The sequence below is a fragment of the Mustelus asterias genome, chromosome 6, assembly GCF_964213995.1.
Source record: "Mustelus asterias chromosome 6, sMusAst1.hap1.1, whole genome shotgun sequence".
Classification (NCBI taxonomy): Eukaryota; Metazoa; Chordata; class Chondrichthyes; order Carcharhiniformes; family Triakidae; genus Mustelus; species Mustelus asterias.
In genome coordinates this window covers 26,524,919-26,533,360 of record NC_135806.1, presented here as the reverse complement: position 1 = coordinate 26,533,360, position 8,442 = coordinate 26,524,919, and positions in this window count along the sequence as shown.

The window sequence follows — 8,442 nt, the reverse complement described above, 5'->3', positions numbered from 1 at the left end:
AATGTAAGCCTACTTGTGACTAATAGAACATAGAACATTACAGCGCAGTACAGGCCCTTCGGCCCTTGATGTTGCACCAACCAGTGAAACCAATCTAAAGCCCATCTAACCTACACTATTCCAATATCATCCATATGTTTATCCAATGACCATTTAAATGCCCTTAATGTTGGCGAGTCCACTACTGCTGCAGGCAGGGCATTCCACACCCTCATTACTCTCTGAGTAAAGAACCTACCTCTGACATCTGTCCTATATCTCTCACCCCTCAATTTAAAGCTATGTCTCGTGCCAGCTATCACCATCCGAGGAAAAAGGCTCTCACTATCCACCCTATCTAACCCTCTGATTATCTTGTATGCCTCTATTAAGTAACCATTAACCTTCTTCTCTCTAACGAAAACAACCTCAAGTCCCTCAGCCTTTCCTCATAAGACCTTCCCATCATACCAGACAACATCCTCGTAAATCTCCTCTGCACCCTTTCCAATGCATCCACATCTTTCCTATAATGCGGCGACCAGAACTGTACGCAATACTCCAAGTGCGGCCGCACCAGAGTTTTGTACAGCTGCAACATGACATCATGGCTCCGAAACTCAATCCCTCTACCAATAAAAGCTAACACACCGTGCGCCTTCTTAACAACCCTACCAACCTGGGTGCCAACTTTCAGGGATCTATGCACATGGACATCGAGATCTCTCTGTTCATCCACACTACCAAGTATCTTACCATTAGCCCAGTACTCTGTAATCCTGTTACTCCTTCCAAAGTGAATCACCTCACACTTTTAAATAAACTTTTTAGATAAAAATTCTTGTTGTCCATAACTTTCTAAAAAAAAGAGAATTAGCACTTTAACTCTTTCAGTAAAATTGTCAACGTGAAGATTTCAGCATCTGCGGTTGACTCTTAATTGCCCTCCGGGATGAGCAATAAATGCTGGCCCAGCCAGCGACATCCACATCCCATAAATGAATTTAAAAAACCCTAATTTCAACTCATCACAACTACAAGTTGACTTAGGAGGATTTATTGGAACAAATTTATGTTCTCACACTAAACATTAAAGTGTTCATCAATGTACCATGCTTCTAAAACAAATTAACTTAATATTTACCACAGCGTAATTTTGTTTTTTAATTGCTTTATGATTACTCGGACCATAATTTATTACTTTGAAGAATGTTCTGGTTATAAATGCAATTGTTAAACTTGTTATTTTGAGGGGCAAGTGTAATTGAACAATCTTCATCTAAAGTACTTTAATTAAAATTTTAATGGTTGCAGGAGAAAAAAACACACTCATCTGAACATGAGAGTACAAGGTTTCCATCACATTTCCAGTCTTGTTTAGTAACACTAAACTCCTTTTTAAACTCCACATCTTTTGTTATCTTAACCAAGTGGCTATTTTTCAATCATGGGACTTAACAATGAAGGTTGTAAGGTTTTCTAACTCAGACAAACCTAATTCTATTCTCACAAAATGTATTCTTTCCAAGAGAACTCACTGGATACTAATCAGAAGCAGGAGTGCAAGCTGATTGCTGCCTTTATTTGTCCTTTGTAGCCCAGGCATGCTAAGACCAGTTTTAACATTTCTTTTCCACTGCAGTTGAGTTTGGATAACTCGGGATCACTTAGAAATTGAGCGAGGGAACATTTGACCTTACTTACGCACAGGCAGGCAAAGTCAAGGAGAGCAAGCAGACAGAACAGCCAGTCTGACTACCACCAAAGAGACTTGCAAGCCTCCACCTGTCGAAGCCTCCAGCAAGCAGAATGGGACAAAGGAGGAGTCAGAGGGAGATAAGGGGAAGGGAACGAGTGAGGCAGCAGTGGCCAAGCATCTGTACCACCCCCAAACCACCAACCTCTCAACGACTGAATCAAATGAGGAGAAACCAGCAGAGGACCAATCGGTGGATTGGCAGCTGGTGACTAACCAGCACATCTTTCAGACTGTGGAAGGAAACCGGAGGACCTGGAGGAAACCCACGCAGATATGAGGAGAACGTGCAACTCCACACAGGCAGTGACCCAATCCGGGAATCAAACCCGGGTCCCGAGCGCTGTGAGGCAGCAGTGCTAACCACTATGCCACTGTACCACCCAGCAGCCAATTTGGCCACAGGAAGGACCCCCCACCCCGTGCTGCAAAGAACAATGAGATGGGTATAGGCAAGGACACCAACAATCTTACCCTTCTTCAAAATATTACCCTGAGATCTTAAAAATATCCCTGAGGGAGCAGATGGTTCAACATTTCATCCAAAATATGGCATCTCTGACAGTATAGCGCTTGCTCAATACTGGGCTGTCTGGATTGTATACTCAACTCTCTGGAAATTATGGAAAACTTTCTAAGATCGCTACAAATTATGAAACATATATTTTCATGTCCGCCAGCTTGTTAAAACGGTTTTAAAAATGATAATCTCAGGATGTCACCTTTGTATTTTTTTCAAATTAACTGAGGGATCCATCAGAGCGATACCTTGAGAATACCACAGTTGCTGCACATCGTTTTCTCCTGCAACCAGAATGTTTTCCTCAGCATCTATGGTCCTGTTTGTCACAGAGAAACCGTTTTATGGCACAAGACAGTGACATTTCAAAAGAAAATCCCAAAACAGTGGTCTGAAATTATTGGGCAAGTGCTCCACCTGATGGTCAGTTTAAGAAGTGGCACAATTTATCCAATAAGGATAACGGAGTGTTGTACCTGTTAATCCTCAGATACTTTCAGCCAGTTTACTTACTCCAAGGTTTTACCCCGGTGTCCTTATTTACAGGATGGACAAAGGACAAACACGAGTAAAGGTTCAACAAGTTTATTAATAATAACACTCTTAACCCTTAAATTACCCACATAAAACAAGAGGATACCCCAGCAGATGCAAGTATACTACCCGTAAAGATGGTTTGGTTGAACTGCAGGCCCGATTCTCTGAGTCCCTCTGGTCCGTAGTCACGAAGGTGAGTCTCGATGGCAGCTTCTTCCTTCCTTCGGTCAATCTTCCGAATGGGCAAGGCCGCCTCCTTCGTCGAGTCTTCGCTGCTGGTCTTTCAAAGTGTGTCCCTTTATCCCCCAGTCTGCTTGCCTTTCCAGAAACTTCTCTGGCTTCCGGCCAATGAGGTTCCAGGAGGGGGTTCCAACACCCAGTGGGTTTCCTGATGTCTGCCTGACAGGACACCAGGGTCCGCCCCCAGGTGTCTCATCTCCATGCTGTTGAACTTGTTATCAGATAAGGTATCTACAGGAACTCTTGGTGACGGAAAGTCTGGCCCGATCTGGGCTTCTAACAATAGGCCGGTGCATTTCAATGAGGTGCAATGATCTCCTGCTAAGCATCAGTAGCGACCTTTGATGGGTGGTTGATGGGTCAGGCGCAGACACATTTGTGTATTGTACAATTGGCCTGCCTGAGATTTGACTGTGTTTGATTTTAATATGCCCAATTCTTTAATTTAGGATATCCAATTTTATCATCCTTAAAACTAGGCCCTGTTTATATCACCACATTCCCTCCTCTTGATCCAATGAGCGTCAACAAACCGGATCTCACAATTCTCACCAAACCATCTCAACAAGCAAGTACCCCAAATCTGGGGTTGATAGTATCATCCCTAACTGACAATAGTACCAACAATTTTAAATGAAGTAAAATAATTTAAAAACAATAAGAAACAATACGTCAATTGGGTATATACAAAACAAAGCAATAAACAGTACAAAATGACAAGTGACTATATATATATTAAATATAGATGGGAGAGTAAGTATCAAGACTCTTGATTGTAGAGCCTCCCCTGATGTCAGATGGCCCTTGCCAAGTCCAAGTTTTTGCAGAAATTCCTTAGGACGATAGGGAAGCCGGAGCAGTCTGATTGTTGTTGGAAGGAAACGTGGTTGGAAAACTTCCAAGTTGCTTCTGTAAATCAACCATATATTGGTACCACTGAGCATAGTAGCTCAACTGGGCATCAACATAGTCATGCAGGCAATGAAGGTGATGAGCATGTGTACTGCTAATTCCTTCAAGCAAAAGTCTTGTGATCTCTGCCTGGCGATCAAATTCACTTTGTGTAATTTGCATTTCCTGTTCTGCTGCTGAACGGGCCTCTGAGACCTTTGCCTTCTTCAGTCTTGCTTTTGCTACATCTAAATCAAGTCTTTTATTCTGCAAGAGTTTACGTTCTTTGATGAGTGGTATTTAGATATTGTTCTGTAGTCCCCTTCCAGAAAGTTTCTAAGGGGTGCCAAAAGGTTGACCTCTGACGAGTGTACTTCCATCAGGCGTGGGGTGAACCATATATATCCGGGGTATCGTAGGCTGGTCTTTGGTTGATGTGCTGTCTGTGGTTCGGTCTGAGACGAGGAGTCCCAGATAACAAAGAAGTATGTAGTTCATTCTGGGGAAGATCAAGGTGGCACCTGTTAATTCTTATTAATACCTGATTCTCTTTTCCTTTTCTTTACTAGAATGTCATATGACTCCTCTTTTTTTCAATAAAAAAACAAAGAAATAAGTAAAGGAATAATAAAGGCCCAATAGTGTCATACGAAGGGTTGGTCGGCAATCAGTGTTGATGGGGTTGAGTGGGGCAAGGAGTTTGCAGAGCGTAAAAATAAAATGTTGGGTATGTGGCATGTGTCCTTGTTGTTGGAGGACTATGACACAGTCTAACAATAGATTCTTCATCCCACAACCAAACTGTGGCATGTCGGAAAATTATGACACAGTATAACGTGGGCAGATAAACCCTTTTCAATTGGGTGATGCGTGGAGTGCTTGGATAAAGTTATTTAGAATCAGGACTGTGATGTCCTGATTCTTTCTTAGTGGAGGGAACCTATGTGGGCGGGCTTTGGCTGCCAGGTACCCACTGCATTACCACCTCTGGTAGTGAGCGCCGGGTCAAACGGTTCTGGAGTCCCGGTACCAGGGGCACCATAGGGGGTAAGGTTTGCGGGTTTCCCCATCCTTTCCATCAGGGTCCCCTGGGCCGGGGTTTTATTCCTGAAGCCCTGTAAATTGGGGCAGGGACCGAGGTTGCGTGTACTGCGTGGGGCTCCCCGCTGTAGGTTAGGTTGTCTGCCAGGAATGTGGGGACCCGAGTGTGTTTGACAGCAATGTCTCGACCCTGTAACATGAGTGTCCACCGTGCAATACAGTTTTGACTAACTGTCCCATCTTTAATTCAGCCGTTCAGGTAGTGGTTGTATGGGGGTGTGTTCTGTAAGTATAGTGAGGGGGTTCAAGCCGACTATGTAGTTAAAGCGGTGCACTGAGGTACAGGGTGTGGGTTATAGTGGCTTGTTGGGGTGGTCCTTTGAGGGGCATGGGTCGGGGTCCATCGTCGGGGAAACCGCTGAGATGGTCATGCGGGGTAGTTGCGTGGTGCCCTACAGTTCCGGGCGAAATGGTTGGGTTGCCCACAGGTATAACACTGTGCTTGTGGGCATGGGCCTCTGGGCTCAGCTCTATATCGTTCTCAGTGTCGGGGGTTGGGCCTATGTCCTGTGCGGCCTTGTGGTTCCCTGTGTCAGCAATCAGCAATAGTGTATGGGTGTGCGGGGTTTGCTGGTCCCCTGAAATTTGGTGGTTCCCTACAGTCCCGGGCAAAATAATTGGGTTGCCCACAGTTATAACTCTGTGCTTGTGGGGGTGCATATCTGGGGCTGGTTTTATCTTGTTCCCTGTACCTGGGGTTGGGAATATGTCGGGGTTTTGCATGGGGCTGCGGTTTTCTGTATCAATGATTGGCACGGATATATGGAGGTGAGTTTCCCTGTCCCCACCTCCCCCTTCGTTACGCCAAACCGGGGCTGGGTCTGTGTGGATCGGGTTCATCATTCCGTGTTTTGTGGGCTTGGGGGTGTCTGTCTGAATTCCTGTTCCCATACACGAGTCATTTTGCGGATGGCCCAGGCTTCTGTATGTATATTATCATCGGGATCAAAATTCTCACAGGCTTTCCGACTCCCCTCAGTGGCGTGTGCTAACAGGTTCCGGATCCATGTGGACCGGTGGTGTTCGTTTAATTGGACTCGATTTAATTGGCCAAAAACCGCAACAAATTGGTTCCATAGTCGGCCAGCATAGGCTGTCGGGTGCTCCCCTCTCTTTTGTTGGCAGTTGTTTAAGCCTTGTACCGGGTCATCCCTATTGTAGCCTATGGCGGCCAGAACGGCCGCCTTCATTTCTGGTAGGGTTCCCCCGGCCACGTTCTGGGGTTCGGGTAGGGCGGAACGGATGGCAGGACTTAAACATAACAGAATAAGTTTAACCTCTTCTGCCTCGTCTAGGCTGTTTAAAACACGATATTGGGTGACCTGGTCAAAGAGAGCATGTGGATCCCCGGAGGGTTCAAATACTCCAATCGCTTTAGCTATGTCAGTGAGCTGTGTCATGGTGTATGGAGTTACATAAGTCACATTGTGGTTCTGTCCGTCCTGTCGTCGGGTGGTGACCGGATTCATCGGTACAGGAACCGGATTTGTGACTGGGCTTATTGGGATGGTAAAAGGACTAGGAGCTGAGACTAAGTTTGCCCAGATGGGGTGCCGTTGGTTCCACTACTGGGAAGGGAGGTGGGGATCCCCAGTCGGCAGTGACCCTAGCTGTTGCATAATGGCAGGCATCCTCTTCTAAATCCCCCCACTCTACCCCTGGGTCACTATCCCATTTCGGTCGTGTATGCACACATTACACCCCTTTTTAGGCTAGTTGTGCTTTTAAATCTTTAATCTCGTGCAGGCATTTGGAGTGGTCTGTTGCACAGGCTGTATTTACTTTTCCTGCTTGGTGCAAAACTTTTACTGCAGCCTGTAGGTCGCTGCATTTACGTTTAACTTCCTCTACCTGTTGCAGCGCAGCCTCTCTCTCACGGACAGCACACTGTGCCTTTTGGTAGGCTTTATCACATTGAGCCTGGAATTGGCTCATGTGTATCATATTGATTTGGTTCCTTTCCTCTCGTGTGTTTACCTCCGCTTCCAATTGTTGTATGCGCGCGGTCTTCCATCGGGCGAACTTAAATGTGAGGATGGTTAGGTACACTGCCATAAGTAGGATTCCTATTACGGCCAGTTGTGACAGAACGTGGACCCATGGGTGGATTTGGACATTTGAACCCCAATCCCAGAGGTCCTCCCATTCAGCATGACTGGCCATAATTATTTTCTTTTAGGATTCGTCACTTGAGTATAGGTAAGGGATCGGGGTCGGGGTCGGGTTTTCACTAAATTCCCTCCTGTAGATTTTACCCAAATTGCCTAGACTGTTCTAGTTCTAACTACACAGTTTGTCCACCTTGTGTTACAGACACCGGGTTTATGGCCCAATTTACTGGTTCAATCTGTATTAGTCCTTCACTCACTTAAGACTGGCCGTCACGTGGGGCAGCTGCCCTCTTAGTTCAGGCTCAGACGGAGTGTTGGAGAATACCGGGTTGAAGGTGCGACTTCGGAGCAACGTATCACTTCTTATCGAAGTCCCATCTGGGGTGCCACTGTAGTACCTGTTAATTCTCAGATACTTTCAGCCAGTTTACTTCAAGGTTTTACCCCGGTGTCCTTATTTGCAAGATGGACAAAGGACAAACACAAGTAAAGGTTCAACAAGTTTATTAATAATAACACTCTTAACCCTTAAATTACCCACATAAAACAAGAGGATACCCCAGCAGATGCAAGTATACTACCAGTAAAGATGGTTTGGTTGAACTGCAGGCCCGATTCTCTGGGTCCCTCTGGTCCGTCGTCACAAAGGTGAGTCTCGATGGCAGCTTCTTCCTTCCTTCGGTCAGTCTTCCGAATGGGCAAGGCCGCCTCCTTCGTCGAGTCTTCGCTGCTGGTCTTTCAAAGTGTGTCCCTTTATCCCCCAGTCTGCTTACCTTTCCAGAAACTTCTCTGGCTTCCGGCCAATGAGGTTCCAGGAGGGGGTTCCAATACCCAGTGGGTTTCTTGATGTCTGCCTGACAGGACACTAGGGTCTGCCCCCAGGTGTCCATCTCCATGCTGTTGAACTTATCAGATAAGGTATCTACAGGAACTCTTGGTAACAGAAAGTCTGGCCCGATCTGGGCTTCTAACAATAGGCCGGTGCATTTCAACGAGGTGCAATGATCTCCTGCTAAGTATCAGTAATGACCTTTGATGGGTGGTTGATGGGTCAGGCGCAGACACGTTTGTGAATTGTACAATGGCCTGCCTGAGGTTTGACTGTGTTTGATTTTAATATGCCCAATTCTTTAATTTAGGATATCCAATTTTATCATCCTTAAAACTAGGCCCTGTTTATATCACCACAGGAGTGAAGTTTTTCCATTCTGCCTGCCATGGGAATTGTAGCGGGCCACCATGGAAAAGTCCGTTGACCTCACTCCGGTTCTGGGGCGAGCACGGCTGGAAAATCCCAGCCAAGCTTT